The sequence below is a fragment of the Acinonyx jubatus genome, chromosome B2 (genome assembly GCF_027475565.1).
Source record: "Acinonyx jubatus isolate Ajub_Pintada_27869175 chromosome B2, VMU_Ajub_asm_v1.0, whole genome shotgun sequence".
Lineage (NCBI taxonomy): Eukaryota > Metazoa > Chordata > Mammalia > Carnivora > Felidae > Acinonyx > Acinonyx jubatus.
The window spans coordinates 125810248-125833580 of NC_069385.1; the positions used below are offsets into that span (position 1 = coordinate 125810248).

The 23333-nt window shown below is 41.6% G+C and overlaps 1 pseudogene; it reads left to right on the plus strand.

Annotated features, from left to right (window-relative positions):
* The first annotated feature begins 823 nt into the window (after positions 1-823).
* Positions 824-23333, plus strand: part of LOC128315786 (short coiled-coil protein-like) — a 49558-nt pseudogene continuing 27048 nt past the window's right edge.

Below are 23333 nucleotides of genomic sequence, written 5' to 3' on the forward strand. Positions count from 1 at the left end.
CATCATGAACTTGTATTGACCTATGAATCCACCAGTTAGTCATATCCAAAAGTACTTCATCATCAGTAGCTGTGAACTATCCAAAGTGGACCTGAGCCAGTCCTGAAAGTATAATTTGCATTCACAAGTGGCATCTTGTCCCATGGCATCCAGTCCTGCAGTATCATCAGCTGTCTTTCAACCTACACCTATAGTCTCATGTGATATAACAGGATCAGATGACTGAGGACGAAAACTTGACATTAGTCTACAGATAGTTCTGCATGATGTGTGGATTCTGGTCAGAGGAGGACCACTACAGCATTACATCCCCAATTAGAGATGACCCTGAAGCACGATGGGGAAGAGAAATTGTCTCAAGGGCAGAATTTTGAGTGGTGCATCTGACTTGCATTTTACCTGGAAGGAAAGGTGGCTGGATATCCGTATCTACACTAATTTGTAGGCAGCGTCTGGATGCTTAGCCAGATGGTCAGGACATGGAAAGCTCAAAATAAGAGAATTACTGACAAGGAGGTTTGGGATAAATACTTGTGGCTGGAACTTTCAAAAAAGTCCCAGAGCATGGAGACTCTTGCCTAATGATATTCACCAAAAGACCCCTCAGCAGAGGTAGGTAGCATGGCCCAGTCTGTGGATGCCATTCAGTTTCTTTCTCCAGTCACCTACACCTGGGAGGAGCAGTCATTCACCTGGTGAAAGCTGATAGTATTAGACTCCTTTCATGATGGAGAAGGCAGTGTTTCTTCCTCATGAGAGTAGATGCTTTCAAAATATGAACTTCTTTTTCAACCTTTCTTTACTTCTTCTAAAGACATCATCAATGGGCTTACTGAACTATGTTTCATCTGGTATTCCACTCAACTTTGCTTCTGACCAAGAAATTTCATTTTACACCAAAAGGAGAGAGCCCATGGCTTTGCCCAAGGAGCAAACTGGTTTTACTATGTTGCTCAGCGCCAAGAAGCAGCCAGTCCTAAAGAATGTAGAATGGTCTGTGGAAGAGTCACAGCACCAGGTGAGAGACAACACTCTGTGAGTCTTCATTGCTACCCCAAAGGAGGTTGGATATGTCTTGAACCAGTGATCAATAGATCCAGAATACAGTAAGTGGGACAACAAACCTCACTATTAATCTTAAAGATCATTTGCAACAATCATATAAATCCACCAGATCTCAGATCCCTCACACATAAAGATTTCCATCAATGTATAGGGAAAGAATCCCAACAAACTGAAGCTCTGAAGGCAAAAAAAAAAAAAAAATAGAATGGGTAGGAGAGGAATTTATACATAGAAACTATGGCCTTCTGGCCAATAATACTGTAATAACTCCTTTTGTGTTTTGTTTCTCTGTTAAGTATGAACTAACCAACTAGTATGAATACTAACCAATTTTCCTTTTCTCCTCACTCTTTCCTCTGCTACTTTACATAGAGTATATCATCACTTGTTAACTGTTGTATTTTGATGTTTGGGTTTGAGAAACTAAAATGAAATTGGAACTGAACTGGAGGAGAGAACACTGCCAGATATCAAAGGCTATTAGGAGACGAGTTGGGGTCTCTTCTCTTCAGGAAAAGATGAACATGTTTGTACATGAGTAGTTGCATTATGTGAGGGAAGCATGTTACTACTCTTGCTGGTGAGAAGTTCACCACAGAGGAATGGTGTATGTGGATGCTGAGTTGCCCGACAGTAGGACTATAATAGATCCCGTGGACCAGCTCTCAGCATCCATTCCAGTTTCCCAGTGGTATGCCAACCCCCAACCCCCCGCCCCTGCAAAGGCCAGAGAGGTAAAAGTTGAATTTCCCATATTGCATTGTCACTCAGATTTGTCAACTTGATGCACTTGGGCCAGACTTGAACTGGAAACTGAGAGGAGTAGAAAGAGAGGCAGGTGTGAAAGATCATTTGGGATATGGATCTTGGCAAGGCTGTTACCAACAACCTGTTCGGGCAGCTCCCTTCAGTTCTTCTGATTGCTGCAGGGGCCAGCGTTCTGATCCTTTGCCTTCTGTTCCAGTGGCAAAGCTTCCAGTCATAGCAGAAGCTACAAATATGAGTTTGAGGACCAAGAATTGTTGAGACTTCCACATAGACAGCTAACATCTAAGTCCTGGTATCAGATCCTTTTCTGCTTAAGCTAGCTAGCTGATGCTCTAGGAGGGGTCAATGTTGATGACAGAAGCTCTAGAAACATAAAAACTGATTTCTATTCATTTAGACACCCTGGAGTACTTATGGACACTTATACTGAGAAATAAAGAGAGTATACCAATTGTATAAGCCTATTATGTAAAGGGTATTTTTCAAAAGGCTTTGGAAAATGCATTGGTCTAGTGAGTCATTAGGACCCTTCACCTCTGAAAACGATTAGGGCTCAAAACACACATTGTATTTGTATTTAACAATGTGAAATCAGTACAAATATAAATGTGCTCTCATGGCTGAGAGGCAGCATTCCCAGTGGTTTGGTGGACTAGAGCAGGTGACCTGGGTTCAAAGAGTGTGTCTCCTGCTTGCCAATTATGGGATGTTAAACAAGTCACCTACCCTCCCTGGGTTTTATTTTTTGATTCTGTAAATTGGGGATAATTATAGTACCTGGATCACAGGGGTGTTACAAAGATGAACTGAATTTGTATATGTAAAATGCTTGAAGCGGTGTCTGTGGACTAGTAAATACTCCACATGTTTGCTGTTATAATTGTTACTATTATTTGACATTAACATATTGGCTTCTGGACTTTATGGTGAAAGGAAGATGCAGAAAATATGAGGACAGAAATAAAAAGATATAATGCGCTTTGTTGGAGACAATATAATATTTTTAGGTCTCAAATGTCCCCTAGAGATAATCCCTTATAGGAGTACCTGATGTTGTGTTGCCAGCCCACAAGGCTGATGTGCCTATGGGAATCCCATTTCATGGAGAATTTGTTATTTCCACAACATGCTGCTTCAACCAGGAAGTTCTCTGCCCAAGAATCAGCATACCTGTGGGTAAGGTCTGCCTCTACCACTGCTACTTACTCACTGTGAGTTTAGTGCCCATGACTTTAGTTCTATTCTCCGCTGAGTGAACCTATTAGCTGGAAATAGTAAACCCTTCCTAACCACCTCCCAGGGATATCATCAGGCTGGATATAATTATGGGTATGAACATCTTCTGTGCGACTTTAAAGGACATGTGAGAATAAAGGGCATCCCGATGGTCATGGCCATTGGTCAATGCTGGTCTATGTCTGCACTGTCTAATAGGTACCAGCTTTATGTGACTATTGAGCATTTACAATGTGGCTGGTATAAGTGAGGCATTGAGTTTTATTTTTATCTATTTTTTAAAAATGTTTATTTATTTATTTTTGAGGGAGAGAGACCATGTGTGCAACTTGGGCGGGGGGGGGGGGCAGGGCAGACACAGATGGAGTGAGAGAGGGAGAGAGAGAGAATCCCAAGCTGGTTCCATATTGCCAGTGTGGAACCTGACACGGGACTCCAAATCACGAACCATGAGATTGTGACCTGAGCCAAAACCAAGAGTTGGACACTTAACCGAGTGAGCCACACAGGCACCCCACATTTTATCTATTTTTAAATGGTTTAGATTTAAGCAGCCATATGTGGCTAGTGACAGAACATTGGACTACAGAGCTCTAGACTGTTAGCTCCAAAAAGTCAGGAACTGTGTCTTCTTCCCCACTGTGACCAGAATGCTCAGGTCATTGACCCCAAATATAATGTGTTAAGTAAATTAATGTTCCAGTGACCAAAAGTCTGGTTGCTGTCATTTCCATATATGTGAAAAGTTGATTCTGTTTCTGTAGGTATTGCCCAGAATGACAATAACTTTTCGAGACAATGTGGCAAGGATGGAAAAGGAGAGAAAGGTAAATGTTAGGTCTACTCCAGTGGATCCTGTCTCCTCAGGTCTGCAAGTGAGAACCTACAGGGGTCATTGCAAGGTCACATGTGGAACCTGGTAATTCAACTCTTGAGAACTACTTTGTACAGTATAATGTCAGTGATCTGTCTGATCTCACTGGATCCATCTTGGAGGGCACCCCTGCCCACTTTAGTGTGCTTTTGCTTCAACATCCAGCATCTGCAGCTCTTCTGGGCAGGACTGACCTCAGACTCATCTGCTCCACCCTGCAGCACACAGAGAGCTAGAAGCACCCAAGAACCGCCAGGTACTCTTAACCACTGAATGAAGGCTACGCAAGCATAAGGGCTCAGCTCCATTGCTGTAGGGTTGGGAGACTGTGAGGCGTAAACTACATTCCAGGGTTCCCTGCAGGATTGGGCTGAAGTTGCATTGGGTAAACTTTGCCTGAAAGTGCATCCTTCCTGGCTTCTTCCCCCTCCTGGTTTTGTTGCCCCTACTCCTCCCTGCTCTCCCAGGAACCTTCCTTGAAAATGGGTTGCACACAAATCATCCTCCAATTTTTTTCTCTGGAGAACCTGAAATAAGAAGGTGTTTTGCTTAACAAACCCAAAATAATTAATAAAATTACCAGTTTGCTAACTGAATCTATAAGTAATATCTCTCAAGGCATAGCACTCACCCCTAGTACTCTTAGGGAACCAAGTTGAAGTTAAAATGTCACTGGGTGAACCAAGAATCAGAGCAGAGTGTGGGAGGATTTTCAGTGATGTTTCTATTAACACCAGGTACCCTGACAGCTAAGCAGTCATCATAAGAGAAATATCCTGGAGAGATGGTACTGGAACCAGCCTCCTTCCCCTTCAGCAGAGACCCAGAGACACATTATTTGGCTCCCTTCAGGGTATGTGCCCAGAAGTCTCCACCCTTTGCTTTGGATGACACAGTAGTATCTCAGGCTGTGACCACACACTGGAACAGTAACATGGCCAGTTCTCTTTCAGTCTCTGCATTCCAGGCATGTTTTCTTAAGGCTACACCCTTGTCTCCATGTTAGTCAGGATTCTCCAGAGAAACAGAACCATAGGCTATATAATAGATAGATTTATTTTAAGGAACTGGCTCATGCAATTGTGAGGGCTGGGAAGTCTGAGATTTGCAGATCAGGCAGAAAGCTGTAGGCTCAAAGAAGAGGCTGAAGGCATCTGGGGGCAGAATTCCCTCTTCCTCGGAGGAAGTTGGTCTTTTTCTCTTCAGGCCTTTAATTGATTGGAGAGGCCCACCCACAGGGTAGAGGGTAATCTGCTTTACTCAAACTCTACTGATTTAAATGTTAATCTCATCTAAAAAATAATGCCTCCATGGCAACATTTAGACTGATGTTTGATAAAATTTGGGTGCCATGGCCAAATCAAGTAGGCACATAAAATTAATCATCATAGCCACTTTGAATTGTTTTGCACGTAAATTTAGCATGCAGTCTGTCTTCCCTTGGAAAGATGGTCAGCTCACTAGTCATGCAAAAAGCCATCACTCCATGTGTTTAATCTCATTTATCTTATGTTGGGTCTTATTGACTTTAACTTTCTGACTTGAATCCAAAATTTGCAAATCAATATATTATCTTATTGATTTGAAATTTTGCCTACCAAAGAAGTTCATTAGAGACTCAGTACCCCAGAGTTTTATTGGGAAATGGTCATGTAGGCATCCTCCAATGACTATCTGAGTTTTTTTAAAAGATGCAATGATAATTTTGGAGAGACAGTAGCATTTCAACACATGTTACTTAAAAATTGGATATCCAGAGCACCTTGGTGGCTCAGTCCATTAAGTGTCCAACTTTGGCTCAGCTTATGATTTCATGGTTCATGGATTGGAGCCCTGCAACCAGCACTGTACTGACAGTTCAGAACCTAGAGCCTGCTTTAGATTCTGTGTCTCCCTCTCTCTCTGCCCTTCCCAGGTTCTCTCTCTCTCTTTCAAAAATAAATCAACATTTTAAAAAATTTTTTAAAAATGGATATCCAGGGTGCCTGGGTGGCTCAGTTGGTTAAGCATCCAACTTAGACTCAGGTCATTATCTCATGGTCTGTGGGTTTGAGCCCTGCATTGGGCTCTGTACTGACACCTGCAAGCCTGGAGCCTGCTTCAGATTCTGTGTCTCCCTCTTTCTTTGACCCTCCCCCACTCATGCTCTGTCTCTCTCTCTTTTTCAAAATTAAATAAACATTAAAAAATTTAAATATTGGATATCCATAAGCCACAAAATGAACACTTACCTAATCTCATGCTTCATATAAAAGTTAATTAGACTTCTGGGTTTCTAATCCAACATGGAAAGAGCTTAGAACTCATCACTCTTACCCCACAAAAAGAAAAAAAGTTGAGCAAACTGATAATCCACAACTCTTCTGAGACCCACGAGAAAACTGAGGTCACAGGGCAAATTGTTGCCCCAAAACTTGAAAAACAGGTAAATACAGATCATAGCCTGACTAAAGAGAATTATAGCTTACTGGAAGCAGAAGCCATTGGGGCAAGTAACTAATGGACAGGAAAGCTTCAATGGTAATTGAATAATTCTTTGAGGCTGAGTGTGGACTAGCTTGAGATCCAAAAAATCCTAGGGGCCTTTGGCGGCTGAGGGGGAAGGTGGTGGTGTCCACACTTTCATGAATTTTACCTCTAAAATCTTCACCAGGTTCTCGGTGAAGAGGAAAACTAACCATTCTGAAATACACCTGAAGAACATCTCTTCTTATTAATGAAGGCCTTCCCTCAAAGGAAGCTGCTCTACCAGAGACTTAACAAATGTGAGGGAAAGGAAATACCCAACTCTAGCCCCCTGTAGCCTTACTGCCTCACCTCAGGCAGAATAAAAAGCTGAGAAGTACTTGTGAAGGTCACAGTCCAGGGGAACAGGTTCACTAAAAGACTGACTGAATCCTACTCACAGGATCCACCACACCTTACCACCAAACCAACAGTTTCTTGTATATTGACAGGGAATTATGGCTGGAAGAATTGTAAGCCTAAGACTCTATTTAAGAAGGAGTCTCTGGGAAAGCCCCAAGATAACAGAAGGAAATGCAAAACAAGAACACTAGGGGAAATTGAAGACTCAGAAAGCTACAGGTAAGCTATATTAAACACAACATAACTCCTAGTCAGAAAAGCATAAAATTTTACCATAAAGACCTTTTGCCTCAGTTCCTATTACCAATAGGTATCCATTTCTGGCCTTCAAAATAAAATTAAAAGCTTGTCAAAGATTTTTTTTTTTAATCAAAGAGACAAAACAAACATCAGAACCAGATTCAGATATGACCAGGAATTTAAAATAACTGAATAATATGCTGAAGGCTCTAATGGAAAAAAAAAGTGCATAACATGCAAGAACAGATGACTCATATAAACCAAGAGAAATAAGCTTTAAGAAATAAACCCAAAAGTAAATGCTAGAAATCAAAAACACTGTCACAGAAATGAAGAATGCCTTTGATGGGCTCATTTGTACACTGGACACAGCCAAGGAAAGAATTAGCTTTAAGCTATGCCAATAGAAATTTCCAAAACTGAAATGCAAAGAGAAAAAAAATAAATAAAAAGAGAAAGAACATAATATCCAATAACTGTGGGACAATAACAAATTATAATTGTGTGTTAACATACACATAATGAGAATACCAAAAAAGAAGAAAAAGAGGAATGAACAGAAGAAATATTTGAAGCAATAAAGGTGGAGAATTTTTAAAAATTAATTACAGAAACCAAACTATGGATGCAAAGGGCAGAGAGCACCAACAGAGATAAATACTAAAAAGTCTCTACCTAGGCATAGCATATTCACACTGTAGAAAAACAAAGACAAAGAGAAAATCTTGAAAGAAGCCAGGGTGGGGGCAAGAGGGGCAGACATTTTACCTATAGAGGAGCAAAGATAAGAATTACATCAGACTTCTCTTCAGACTTTTTTCACTGTTGACATGATTCTCTAAATAGAATATCTGAAAGAACTGACAAAAAGTTGTGACACTAATAAAAGATTATAGCGAGGTTGCAGGATACAAGGTTAATATACAAAAGCCAACTGGTTTCCTTTACACCAGCAATGAACAAGTAGAATTTAAAATTTAAAACACAATACCATTCACATTAGCACCCACTAAGATAAAATACTTTTGTATTCATCTAACGAAACATGTACAAGAGCTATATGAGGGAAACTATAAGACTCTGATGAACAATTTCAAAGTAGAAATAAATGGAGAGATATTCCATGTTCATGGATAGGAAGTCAAGATATCAGTTCTTCCCAACTTGGTTTATAGATTTAGTGCAGTCCCAATCAAAATCCTAGCAAATTACTTTGTGGATATTGACAAACTGACCCTAAAGTTAAATGGAGAGGTAATAGACCCAGAATAGCCAACACAACATTTAAGGAGGAGACCAAAGTTCTTTAAGATTTACTGTAAAGCTACTGTAATCAGGATAATGTGGTATTAGTGAAAGAATAGACAAAACGATCAATACAGAATAGAAAGTCCATAAATAAACCCATATAAAGAGTCAACTGATCTTTGATGGAGGTGCAAAGGCAGTACCATAGAAAATAGTCTTTTCCACAAACAGTGCTGGAACAACTGAATATTCACATACAAAAAAAAATTAATCTAGACCAAGACTGCTACACACTTCACAAAATATTAACTCAAAATCTCATTCTTAAATGTGAAATTCAAAACTATAAAACTCCTAGAAGATAAAATGGGTGAAAACCTAGAAGACTAGGGGGTATAGCAATGAATTTTATTTATTTATGTATTTATGTATGTATGTATGTATGTATTTATTTATTTATTATTTTTTAGAGAGAGAGAGAGGGAGGGAGAAAGCTTGAGCAGGGGAGAAGCACAGAGGAGAGAGATAGAGAGAGAGAGAGAATCTCAAGCAATTTCCACACTAGTGTGGAGCCTGACATCGGGCTCAATCCTACGAACCTGGGATCATGACCTAAGCTGTAATCAAGATCAGAAGCTCAACAGACTGAACTACCCAGGTGCCTCAGCAATGACTTTTTAGATACAATACTGAAGGCATGATCCATGAAAGGAATAAGTGATAAGCTAGATTTTATTAAAATTAAAGGGAAAATGTCAAGAGAATGAGAAAGAAAGCCACAGACTGAGAAAATGTTTACAAAGGACACATGTGATAAAGTACTATTTTCCAAATATACAAAGAACTCTTAAAATTCAATAATAAGTAAGGGATCCTGGGTGGCTTAGTCAGTTGAGCATCCGACTTTGGCTCAGGTCACTATCTCACAGCTCATGAGCTTGAGCCCTGCATCGGGCTCTGTGTTGATGGCTCAGAGCCTGGAGCCTGCTTAGGATTCTGTGTCTCCCTCTCTCTCTGCCCATCCCCAGCTCGCACTCTGTGGGTCTGTTCTGTCTCTCTCAAAATAAACATTAAAAAAAAATTAATAAAAAAAATTCAACAATAAGTAAACAAACAAAAATTTGGCCAAAGACCTTAACAGATGCATCATCAAAGAAGATATACAGATGGCAAATAAACATACACAAACATCATATGTCATCAAGGAAATAAAAATTAAAAGCAGCAATGAGATAGCACTACACACCTATTAGAATGGCCAAAATCCAGAATATTGACACCAAATTTTAGTGAGGATGTGGAGTAACAGGAATTCTGATTCATTATTAGTGGAAATGCAATACGGTATAGTAATTTTAGAAGAGAGTTTGGCGGTTTCTTACAAAATTAAACATAATGTTGCCATATGACCAGCAACAACACTCCTCGGTATTTACCAAAAAAAAGTTGAAAACTTATGTCCACACAAAAAACTACACAAGGATATTTAGAGCAGCTTTGCCAAAACCTGGGAGCATCCAACATGTCCTTTAGTGGGTGAATGGATAAATAAATTGTGGTACATCCAATGAAATATTCAGCACTATGATCCATCAAATCATGAAAAGACATGGAGGTCCCTTAAATGTATATTATTTAGTGAAAGAAGCCAATCTAAAACGGCTATGTACTGCATGATTCTAACTATGACATCCTGGAAAAAGCAAAACTATGGAGGCAGTGAAAAGATAAGTGGTTGCCAGGGGTTAGTTGGGGTGGCAGGGAGAAGGGGTGAGTAGGTGGAACACTTAAGATTTTTAGAGCAGTAGAAATACTCTGTATGATATCATAATGATGGATATATACCATTATATATTTGTGCAAATCCATAGCATGTACAATAAGAGTGAACTATAATGTAAACTATGGACATTGGGTAATTACGGTGTGTCAGTGTAGGTTCATCAATTGTAACAAATACATCACTGTGGTAAGGAATGTTGCTATTGGGGGAGTGATGTATCTGTAAGGGTAAGAGGTATATATGGGAAATCTCTGTACCTTCCTCTCAATTTTGCTGTGAACCTAAAACTGTTCTAAAAAAAAAATAGTCTTATAAAAATAACATATTGCAGCGTGCCTGGGTGGCTCAGTCAGTTAAGTGTCCAACTTCAACTCAGGTAATGATCTCACAGCTTGTGGATTCAAGCCCCACCATGAGCTATGTGCTGACAGCTCAGAGCCTAGAGCCTGCTTCGGATTCTGTCTCCCCTCTCTCTGCCCTCTCCAGCTGGTGCTCTGTCTCTTTCTCTCAAAAATAAATAAACATTAAAAATTTTTCTTTTAAAAGAACATATTGCTATTTATATTAGCATCAACTAAAAATGAAATAGGCTTAAAGCTAATAAAATATTTATAGGATCTATGTGAGGACAACTACAAATCTCTGGTAAAAGAAATTTTAAAAAGATCTAAATATGGAGTGCCTGAGTGGGTCAGTTGAGTAAGCATCTGATTTCAGCTCAGGTCATGATTTCGTGGTCCATGAGTTCGAGCCCCATGTCGGACTCTGTGCTAACAGCTCCGAGCCTGGAACCTGCTTCAGATTCTATGTCTCCCTCTCTCTCTCTGCCCCTCCCCTGCTTACACTCTGTCTCCCTCATTCTCAAAAATAAATGAATGTTAAAAAGTTTTTTAAAAAAATCTAAATGAATGGAAAGATATCCACGTTCATGGATAGGAAGACTCAAAATTGTTGAGATGTCAGATCTTTTTAATTTGATCTATAAAGGCAGTACAGTCGCTATCAAAATTCCAGCTAGTTATTTTTTGGATGTTGAAAATGATTCCAAAGTTAATATGGAGACGTGAAAGACCCAGAGTGGCCAACACAATACTGAAAAAAAAAAAAAAAAGTCAGAGGACTAATATTACCTGACTTTAAACTTCTATAAAACTACTGTAATCAAGACAGCACTATATTGGTGAAAGAATGAACAGATTGAGCAGTGGAACAGAATTGAGGGGCAAGAAATAAACCCCACAAATATAATCAACTAATCTTTGACAAAGGAGCAAAGGTAAGTCAATGGAGAAAGGACAGTCTTTTTAACAATAATGCTGGAAAAACTGGACATCCGTATGTAAAAAAAGGTAAGGTAATATCTAAATTAAAATCCTCCCAGGAGGGCGCCTGGGTGGCTCAGTCTGTTAAGCATCTGACTTTAGCTCAGGTCATGATCTCTCCGTCTGTGAATACGAGCCCTGTGTTGGGCTCTGTGCTGACGGTTCAGAGCCTGAAGCCTGCTTTGGACTCTGTGTCTCCCTCTCTGTCTGCCCTACCTCCGCTTGCTCTCTCTCTCTCTCTCTCTCTCTCTCTCTCTCTCTCAAAAATAAATAAACATTAAACAAAATCCTCCGGGGCGCCTGGGTGGCTCAGTCTGTTAAGCATCCGACTCTCAGTTTCAGCTCTTGCCATGATCTCAGAGACACCTGGGAGCCTACTTGGGCTTCTCCATCTCCCTGTCTCCCTGCCCATTCCTCACTCATGCTCTCTCGGTCTCTCTCTCTCAAAACAAACAAACAAACAAACAATATGAATATATATATATACACACACATACATATACGTATATATACATATATATATGTGTGTGTATGTGTGTGTGTGTGTATATATATATATATATATATTCCTCCAAAAGTTTTAATTACTGGTACTGGACGCTTTCCTGAGAGCAAATTTGGAAGCAAGAAGTGAGGGGGTAAGCACTGGTCACCACAAAGTTGTTTTGTTATGTTTGGGTAGAGGTGGGAGGTTGACATCTAGGAAGACAGTGTCATTGGAATGAGAAAGAAATGCAGAAACTGGAGGCTGAGGTCCCTGAAGAAAAGCTTTCACCCCACCTTACCAAGCTTCACCTCTCCCTTACCCCTGTATTTGATGACATCTTTCATGAATCCATTAACTCCAGAAAGCTTCACCCTAGAAAGCTCTCCCTGGTACCCTGTTCACCTGGGTGAGCAGGTGAGGCCCAGCTCAGCACCACAACCTGGGAATCCTTGTGTTGCATCCCTGGCTAGAATGTGTTGGGAATTCCCCAGAATCATTTCCTTCCTGGTCGAGAGTAAAGCAAGAGTGCCTGGCTCATGCTGAGGAGCCCGTGCAAGCTTCCCGGGTCCCATTTTGCCCTCCTGGAACTTCAACCTGCTTCTCTTTGAGCAAGGTCTGCCCACTGGCTCCACATCTTGGTGCCACAAATGGATCTTTGGTATTCGGGTTAATTAATCTCATCAAAGTGTTCCCTTTTCCTCAGAGTATTTCTCACACTTGCGTTTGATAGAACATCAGGTCCAGGAGGAAAAGGCAGCACAAAAAATGTCTATTTATCCACCCACCAAACTGTTTTTCCCTCCAGAAACAGCAGGCTGACAGAGATATCGCCTGCTGTCATTCTGATTCCTTTAGTCCTGAGGTCATGAATAGTAATATATGCAAATAGACCACCCTTCCCTTGCCATTGGTCAATAATCTATTACCAAATAAAATCTTACTTGGAGGCTCTTGCTCAGCCCTTAGTGAACAAATCAGGATTCTAAACCTTAATTAAACCCTCATTGTTCTGGGTGGTATCTCTCCGGGCAAGGCTGTCCTTTGAAATTCCGATTCCTTGCACAAATAGCATTCTGGCCCGACATCCCCCACCGCAGTTTGCTAGTCCAGCTATCTGAGATTAAATTATGCATTTGTCCAGGCTACAGAAAGCTAGTAGAGTTTGTGTCATTCAACTCTTCCTGCACCAGAAATCAACTCCAATTCATTATTTGCATTTATAGATCACAGGACCAAAACAAGTTGTTAGTTTCCCTCCATGCCCTTCTTCTAAAAAGTGTTCCTGGAAGCCTTTGCTGATGTGACAAATGTGAAAAAGCTGGAGCATGCTGAAGTTTAAAGTTGGTGCTGGCTTTCATCATTGCCTGAATTTTTCCAAGCAGCTTTTGAAGCAGGAGGAACTAAGTTTTCTTGAAAGAGTAAATTTCCCACAGAGAGGTCACCCGTGCACCTTGGATGTTGAAACTTTGTAGTCCTGGCTCTACATGCATGTTTCCACAACACTGAGTCCTGAGGCTAGGTCTAGTCTGGGGTGTTTTAACAGCAGAAGAGCTCAAAGTTTGGGGACATTCTTTATATCTATGGTGATATTTTTTTCAAGCCAGATGATCTGGCAAGTTTTGTGTTACTAACATCATGACAAGCCCCAAAAGATATTAGAATAAAATGATATTTTGTTAAGATACTATTTTTAGACTGGATGACGGGCACCCCTGAACTAGGCCCCACACGTTGGGGGGACCACTCTTACCTTCTCCTGGATGTGTCCCTCCTTACAGGGCCAGGCATCCCAGGAGCTGAGGGGGAAGTTCCACCTGAGGACAAATTCCCCTTTAATGACTATGCCCAAAGGGTGGCCAAGGGGTGGCTGCAGGAGAGCAGGGGAGGAAAAGTCAATACATATCCTGATGAAGCTAGAGGTGGAGAGAGGAGAAGGGAGGTGAGTGACACATTAGGGTGGGATGTTCCTTTGTTGGGAACAGGCATCTTGAATGGACTGTGTCTTTTGAAAACAATAAAATCACATGAAATAACAATTATATCAGAAAATGCAGAATGAAGGCTACCATTTAACAGCATGAGGCATTTGTACCAATGGAACTACCAAGGTGGATTTGGAGGGCTAAGTCCAGGCCAACCCTACACAAACCTACAAAGGAGGCCCAGCTGGGCACCTCCTATCTCCTCCTTCACCCCTCCCCTCTCAGGGCTCCTTGGCTGCCTTCAGCAGTGTCTTGTCTGCTTCCCCATCCCTCACTTGACAGAGGTTCCTGCTGAAGTGTTAAACAACCATGGAGATATTGATAGAATAATGTCTTATGATGTGATGTCTTGGCAATCTTTACATTGACAAAGGAATTCTTGTTCCAACCCAGAGTCTAATCAAACTTGTAAAATATATAAATATTAAAGATCATCATCTCTCCTTACAAGGGAGTGGAGAGCCTGAGGGTGTGAGAAAATGCTGCAGCAGACCAAAGGGCAGGTTGATAGCTTAACACACACGGATGAAAGTGCACGTGGGAGGCAACTGTTGGACTCAGCACGGTCCTACTGGAGGGAGGCTGACTCACCATAAGAGAAGGTCCATTAGCACTCAACATAGACGAGGGAGAGAAGGAGCTGGGCAAGTCATCTGGGTACCTTCCCTTTCAGAAAACACCATCTTCCTTGATAAATCGACAAGTAAGAGTATCTTTCAGGTAAGCACCAGTGGGCTAGACAAGGAAGGACATTTTGTGAAAGATGGATTCCCATTCCTCTAAAATGTCTTGCTGCTACCACCATGCTGGGAGCCCCCTCCACCTCCCAGGCAGGGTCAAGGACTTTCTCTCAATTCTTCACAACACTGCAGTAGCACTCTTAGAATGCCCACACCAGAATTCACCAAAATCCCAGGGCCACGTTTCTCAAAGCGTGGGCTTCAGAAGAGCTGTGTCAAAACCACTTGGGACCCTGTGCAGACCTACTAAATGGGAATCCAGAGGTCAGCGGCTCTCCAGATGTGGACTCCTGGCCAGCAGCTGCAGCATTATGTGGGAACTTTTTAGAAACAGATCCTAATTCTTAGGCCCATCCCAGACCTCCTGAATCAGAAATTCTGGGTGTGGGACCCAGAAATCTGTGTTAGCAACCCCTCCAGGGGATTCTGATGGGGAGTAGTGGTTTGCTGTAGGGGTAAGACCCAGCGATTGTAGGGAGCTCCCCAGGTGCTTTTTGACACATAGGTCAATTGAGAAAATGTGGAAATTACAGGGAAACAAACAAAGTTCCATGAGTCTACGTAATGTGACTCAGGGATATCGAAAGATCATTCTCTGTGCTGACAGCCCCTTTTACAGTCTTGCAAGCCTCTTCTCACCCTGCCCTGCCTTCACTTGTGACATGACATCTTCAATACCTTCATTAAAAGAGAGTTCTTAAGCCTAGACACTTTGGGTCTGTACCAAGAAAGACAAATCCCTTGCTTATTCTTAACTGTGGCCTGCCCTCCTTGTTCTATTATTTTCTGATTATAAGTCTCTTTCCAAATAAATGACCCTGGAGATAAAATCAGATCGGGGATTTTGAATGGAGAGGTAGCTCCTAATGGAGTCTTGGTGTGGAGTCTCTGTAATAACTGTGTTTTCTAGTTTCTGTCTGTATTTGATACTTAGACATCATGGGGCCTTGGTGACCCTGGAGCAACTGCCCCTCCCAAGACTAGCCAATTAGAGATACTAAGACTTACCTGTGCATGTGCCTTCTGTATACAAACCAACCAGTTGGAGCCCACACCCCGACCACTTAAAGGTTCTCACTCTTTAAGCCAATCACCCAGGGTCAGGTACCTGACTACTAGGGATAGTTCTGTGCCCCAGCCCCCCTGAAATTCTTCAATCTAGCCAACCCTAAACCTGTTCACCTTACCTCACTTATTTGTTCCCACAGAAAACACAAATTTAATAAATAAATAAATAAAGGCTCTCGCCACACTTTCTCCCACACCTTCTGCCTCACGACTGACCCTGGTGCTTCGCCATGTTGCCTCATGTCATGGCATGCCCTGCATTCTGGGATTAGTGACGATAGCCAGCTATCTCTTCAATGGCTGTCATCTGTGGGTCTATTGACCTCACCATACTGAATAATAATAAAGTCTACTATCTAAAACACTCTCTACCTTCCATTAGGAGGCAAGTGGGCAGCTCTGGAGACTCTAAGCTTTGGGCTTACCCCAGAGCTGCCTGGCGTGGGGTGTGCCCTCCCCACATTGAGAGTTGGGTTGCAACACCTGCCTCTTTCAGGAGCACAGCTTCCTCTCTCCCAGTGAATTCCCTGGAAGATTCTTCCCTCTGTCCCCACAGAAGGTAAAGCAGTACAGAGGCAGCAACTGAATGAGCATTGGTGGGGCTGTGGTGGTTACTTGACACTGAGGCCAGTCTGCCCAGTCCTCCACTAACTCCTGTGAGACCATGGACAATTTACTTAAATCTACTTGTGTCTCAGTTTTCTCAGCTGTAAAATGGGGATAAAACCCCACTCACTTCCTGTAAGAAATAAAAGAGATAATATATATATGGCTCCCAAAACTATGCTCAGCCCATAGGGATGGTCAGTGAATGTTAGCTGGGGGGTAAGTCACATCCTAGCCATGTCCCATTGGTCTTCTGTTCCTCCTAATGTCACCACCAGGAAGCCCTTTAATTTGGGAGACTTTGAGGAATAAGAAACTAGTATTATATGTAGGTGTGAAAAAAATGTGCTATCAAGTGATGGTGGTAATGAACCAATTTGGGGATGCAGAGGGCCACCTGAGATGGCCCCTTGGTTGAAAGAGACTCCACTCTCTATCTACCCCATCTTCTGACCGTCATTTATTTCCCAACAGCTATGGTTTTCAAAGTGTGGTCCCTGGACCAGCAGCAACTGCATCACCTTAGAGCTTGTTAGAAATGAATATTCTTGCCCCCCCACCCCGAACCAGCCACTCTGGGTTTGAGATCCAGTTGTCTGTACTGGCACAATCCCTGTACGTGATTCACATGCACACTCAAGTTTGAGAACCACTACTCTACAGGAGTCAAACCACACATCCCCCACTAGATCTGAGTTAGCTTCAGATCTAGAGCAACTTCCCCCAAAGGGGTCTGGAATCAGATTTCTAAAGCCTCAAACAAATAAAGACAATATGGCCACCTCTGAAACCTGCTGTCCCCAGGCCCATCTAATTTGCATGAGCCATCCAGATGATGAATATTCCACCTAATACTTCTCTAGTCTGTGACATCTGCCTCAGTTACCCCTCATGTCTTGATTTTCAGGCCTCCCTGTGGACAGTCTTGCCCAGTAGCACTCAAACACCAGACTTACCACTTTTAAATGGTCATCATATCCTTTCTTTCCCAGATCGAACTCTCCAGTGGCACCTTATTGCACGTAAAATAGAATGTTCAGCAGTAGAAACAGACTGTTTGACCCGGATGTGATGGTTAATTTTATGTGTCAACTTGACTGGGGTATGGGGTACCAAGACATTTGGTTAAATGTTATTTTAGTGTGTGTCTGTCAAGGTGTTTCTGGAAGACATCAGCATTCGAATCAGTGGACTGAGTAAAGCAGATGGCTTTTCCCAATGTGGGTGAGTCTCATCCAATCCGTTGAAGGCCTGAACAGCAACAGAAAAGGCAGAGGTAGGGAGGACCATCTCTCTGCTTGGCTGCTTAATTTGGGACTTCAGTCTTTTCCTGCCGTCAGGTAGGGACTTATAGCATTCATTCAGCTCTCTTGCTCCTCAGGCCTTCAGGCTTGGACTGAAACTATACCACCAGCTTTCCTGGGTCTCCAGCTTATAGATGGTAGATATGAAACTTCTTAGCCTCCATAATCAGTCAAGCCAATTCCTTATAATAAATCTCATATTAGTTTTGTTTCCCTGACAAACATTGAATAATACACTGGACACACAATGTGGACACTTCTTCACCCTAGAGACCTTACATGGCAATCATTTTTTAGACTTCCTGAGCTCTTCCCTGGGGGTTGGGACACAAATGCCTCTGTTCCTGGATCCTAAACTTATCTAGGTGATTCTACCTCCCTAGCCCCACCCAACACCCTGGGCCCCTTCCCAGGGACTCATACCAGCATGTAACTCTCCTGCTTCATCTCTGCTCTTCATTCTCCCCTGTCCAGGAAAATGTATGCATGCTCTGGAGGGAAGGAATCACTAGACAGACACTAGCTCCAGCTGGTGATGTAGTCTTCTAAATCTATCAGCAGTCTTAAGTTTTTGAAGTTCAAAAGGCAAGAATAAAATTCTTGGCATTGTCATTCTATTTTATCCTTTCTCTGAAAAAAAAAAAAAAAGGGTAGCTAGCTGATTGAGGAGGAGGATATATAGGGAGGAAAGGAAAAGTCAGTTAACATTTCAAAATATCTTTCTCACCTCACAAACTTAATAATGTAATTAAAATTAGATCTTAGTAGACCGAAATCAGAGGTAACTAATGGAAATGGTGGTCAGGGGCACAATGTGACAAAGTGTTTAAGAGTGATAGTGATTACCTGGCCCGCATGGTGGCAGGTCTTTCCTACACAAATGAAGCTGATGCTGCAGATTCAGCCAAAGTCCTCATAGCTTACAAGACTCTTGATGTCCCCAGTGCCTGAGCTCCTTTTCTTCCACTGGACACATGGCAACCCAGAACAAAGACCATACTTTCCAGCCTTCCTTGCAGCTAGATGTAGCCTTGTTGATTCTGGCCAGTGAAATATGAGCACAGGTGTCATGTGGTAGTTTAAGGAAACACTCCTTAGAAACAATGTGAGCGTAATCTTTGCCTTTTTCACACTTTTCACTTTGTTGGCTGGAATGTAGATGTAATGGCCAGAGCTACAGCAGCTTTTAAGAACTGTAAGGTGGAAGCCACATATCGATGATAATGGAGAATTAGGAAAGAGGGAGCCTGGGTCTTTCGCGATAATGGAACTAGAACACAACCTTGGCCTGCCTATATTTACCTGAGAGGGAAATAAATTTTTGTTTTGCTTAAGGTTCTGCTAGTCTGGATTTTCTCTCATTTTTAACAGAACCTAATCTTAAGATACAATTAGGTACCAGGATTGGGATTCTAGAGGTGACTTATTGGAAGCTTTGTGGCAGATGGTAATAAGGACTCAGTGTTTCAGGCTGGAAAGCTGGCAATTCCTATTATTTCAATTGCAAAATATTTGGCAAAATTATCTGTGAGCAATGCCATGCTAAGCCACACTGGAACCTGAGACAGAAGGAAGAGTCAGCAATATGGATCCTGTCTTCATCTAAAATTTTGATACTTTGTCACAGATTATTTGTGTTAATTTTTATTTTTTAAATATGTCTCATCTAGGGGCACCTTGGTGGCTCAGTGGGTTAAATGTCCGACTCTGATTTTGGCTCAGGTTATGATCTCAGGTCATGAGATCAAGTCCTGCATTGAGCTCCATGCTGGGCGTGGAGCCTGCTTAGGAATCTCTCTCTCCCTCTGCCCCTTCCCTGCTTGTATGCTTCCCCCCCCTCAAAAAATTTTTCATTGAAATATTTATCTTTATCTTGATTACAGGGGAGGGGGGAGGGTGCCCCTTCAAACTTTGTACTTGAGGTGAGAGTTTCACTCACCTCACCCCAGTCCCAGCCCTGCCCATGAGGTTACTTCACATGCCATCAAAGTGTGTACCAGTAGGAGAGATTTAGAATGCTTATGTGTGTTGGCAACTTCTGACACTTTCAACAAAGTCCAACAAGAGAGAATTGACTCTGATTATAGCTAACTTATCTATAGACCAAGTTGAAGAGAGTAACTTTGCAAAGTGAGACTCTTTTTGCCTATGTTCTGTGATCTAACTTCACTGCAAGTTACTCATTGAGACTATCTGAACTGAAAATGTCAACTCCTTCTGCAGCCCAAACTTACGATATTATAAGCAGTGACTTCAAAGTGACAGCCTGCGGCCACAAGTCTTTTTTTAAAGCAACTTCCTAATTTAGGTTATCTCCACTGGACAACAGGAGCCTCTGCAGCAACAAAGTCAAATTAAGGTTTTTGTCTTCCCATTTAAGCCTATAGCATCAGATGGCCTCAAGGAAACCACCATCATGTTGCAAGAGAAGCAGATGGGCAGAGCACAGAGACTGCTGATTCAGTCTTCAGGTTCAAATTTTGTCTAGACAGATATTCATTTGTGATTATTTGCACAAGAAACTGATTAAAGCCAAATAGGGGGAAAGCTTAAATTTTTGAGAACATCAAACTACTAAGAAATCACAAAGCTGGCCTGAAGTAGCCTGAACTGTCAATCCTTGAGCAGAATCCAAACTCCAAACTTGGCCCAGCTGGAAGTATGTGCAACCCATAACAGGGCACCTTTTCCAATGCCCCCTTCAGATGCCCCTGTACAAGACAACACACAAGGAAGTGCTGTCCCCAACCCCCCACCAGAGGACAGACCCAGAGACTGCAGAGCATAGTGACCATGTGATCATAACCCACAGAGCAGAACCAGGGCTGAAGGGGAAGATGATGCTTCTCTACTCTAGGTGGGGTGTCTCCTTGAAAATATAATAAACCCAATAAAAGATCCAAACTTTTGATTTTTTGCAGCCTTCTGACCATTTGGGCCTATAACTACTTACTTCCAACATAAACTTCCAAATGTCTCTCAGGGGGGTTACAGGAGACAATCCCAGCAGAGAAGAGAAGATTTAATGTTCTCTCTCCTACTTTTCTGTATAAATGTGTGAAGTTCAATCTGGACTTTGTAGACACTATCATTCTACATGCCATGCATGTGTTACATTAATGCTTATTCAATATTAAATTGTATTCTCTCTTTTGTAGTGCAATGGAGTGTCTTTTATTGGCTGGATTGGTTTATTCCAATAGGAGTTACCAGATGGACTAACCAGGGAACACACTCTCCTAACAGAGAAGAGAATCTTCCTGCTCTATCTCCCGGGATTGATACTGGTGCTTCTCATTCTTTCTTTATTGAATTTTTCACTAAAATTTTAATTGTGATTTCCTTGTTCCTACTCAACATTGTATTTTGGGTGTGTTGAGGGAAATATTTTATCTCTGATTTATAGGTCCCCAGAACATAAGGTACCTATCTGGATTGAAGAAAAAGGCTTAGTATCACACAGAGATGCCCGCTATTAAACTATGTTTTAAAATATAGGTTTTATTAAGGGCACCTGGGTGGCTTAGTCAGTTAAGTGTTTGACTTCAGCTCAAGTCATGATCTCGCAGTCCGTGAGTTCAAGCCCCACTTCGGTCTTTGTGCTGACAGCTCAGAGCCTGGAGCCTGCTTCAGATTCTGTGTCTCCCTCTCTCTCTCTGCCCCTTCCTCACTCATGCTTTCTCTCTCTCTCTCTCTCTCTCTCTCTCTCTCTCTTTTTCTCTCTCTCTCAAAAATAAATAAATCATTAAAAAGCATAAATATGATTTATTTATTTTTGAGAGAGAGAGACAGAGCACAAGTGGGGGATGGATAGTGAGTAAGGGGACACAGAATCCGAAGCAGGCTTCAGGCTCTGCACTGTTGGCACAGAACCCAATATGGGGCTGAAACTCACAAACTGAGAGATCATGACCTGAACCAAAGTTGGGCACTCAACCAACTGAGCCACCCAGGCTAAAACAATTTTTTAGATAAATAAAATAAAATATAGGTTTCATTATTATCTAGGCCTATAGATCAGGAAACAACAATCCTTGAAAAGAAAGCTTTGTACTCACAGATCCCTAAAGGAAGGGGCACACCAGCCATAGGGGTCACACAGGAAAGCACCAGTGTCATTCTGGAGGCAGAAGTGGGGAACTGGTTTCTGGGGCAAGAAATGGGCGAGGAAGGCTAAGGAGGTTTAGGGTTGTCTAGGCTGAAAGATTTCAATGGGGCACTAGGCCATAGAGGCTGTCCCTAGTTGTCTGGTACCCTGCTTAAGACAGGTGGATAGTGGCCTAAATGTGAGAGCCTGATAAGAAAAATGTTGGAGGTATGGGCTCTAGACTGGTTGGTTTGCATCTTATAAGCACACTGTAGGTAAATTGTTTACTATTTATAGGAATTAGATAGTTCTGGGAGGGGTAGTTCCTCCAGGGTCAGCAAGACCCCAGATGAAGCTGAGACAGTCACCTTGGCTCATGAGATAGAAGCCACATGTTGAGAATAGCAGAACCACAAAATAGAGGACCAAATCCCTGATGACCATGGACCCTGGGCTGCCTTTATACAAATATAGATAAATATTTATCTCCTTTAATTCACCAATCTTTTCAATTTTCTGACCCTCACAGAAGAACCTAAGTTAAGTAATAAAATAAGCTAGATAAATCCAAGATGCTTCCTTCAGGGGCCATCTTAGGATCATATTACATTTGGACACCAGTCTAATATCAAAGCTATTTAAGTTTTTCAAATAGTCTCTAAAAAATGCTAAAGTGGATTTTTATTCACAACACAGAGCACACTTATTAAAAACTTCTTTTCTTTTCTCTTACAGGCTAAACAGAGCAGCAGCCCCAAATCTAACTTCCTGTGCTGTCCTCAATTTCTCCCCATCCCCTTATTCTTTTCTACCTGTTTCTGCTCCATTTCTGGTCCTATATTTTTTCCCTTTGTATAAGACTTTCTGCTCTTTGAAATAGTAATAAATCATTTCAAGTTCCTTTCAATTCTATATCACCATGCTGATCAACACAAGTCACAGCACCAAAGCAACAACAAAACATTCTTCTTTTAAAAGACAACCAGAAGGGGCACCTGGATGGCTCAGTTGGTTAAGCATCCAACTCTTGATTTCGGCTCAGGTCGTTTCAAAATTTGTGAGTTCAAGCCCCGCATCTGGGCCTGTGCTGAAAGTGTACAGCCTGCTTGGGATCCTCTCTCTCCCTCTTTCTCTACCCTTCCTTGCTCACTGTGTCTGTCTCTCTCTCAAAAATCAATAAACAGACTTAAAAAATTTTTTTTATTTAAAGAGAGAACCAGAAAGTTTTCTGCAAATACTCAGGTGTTAGCTCATTTTCTCTTTGTCAGTTTTTGCTTGGGGTTGGTCAATTTGGAAAATTCTAGATCCCCTGAAAGTCCACCCAGCTTAAGAAACACCACATTAAAAGTAAAGAGTTATAACTTTAAATCATTACTTAATATCACCATGACCATGAATGTACATGTTGCTTCTAAGGCACTTATCCAGATAATCTAAAACATGTTTATCATCAAAAAATAAAACCATGAAATGTAAATATTCTCATAAATTTCGTTAGGATGATGCAGAATATATCTGCACACTTGCAGAGGCCTGAAATACGTAATGAAGAAATACTAGTATAATTAATTTCATACATTTTGAAAGTTTGATCACATTTTCAAGAGTTACAGAAAGAGAAAACCTTCCTCGGGAGCTTTGGATATTAGTTGCTT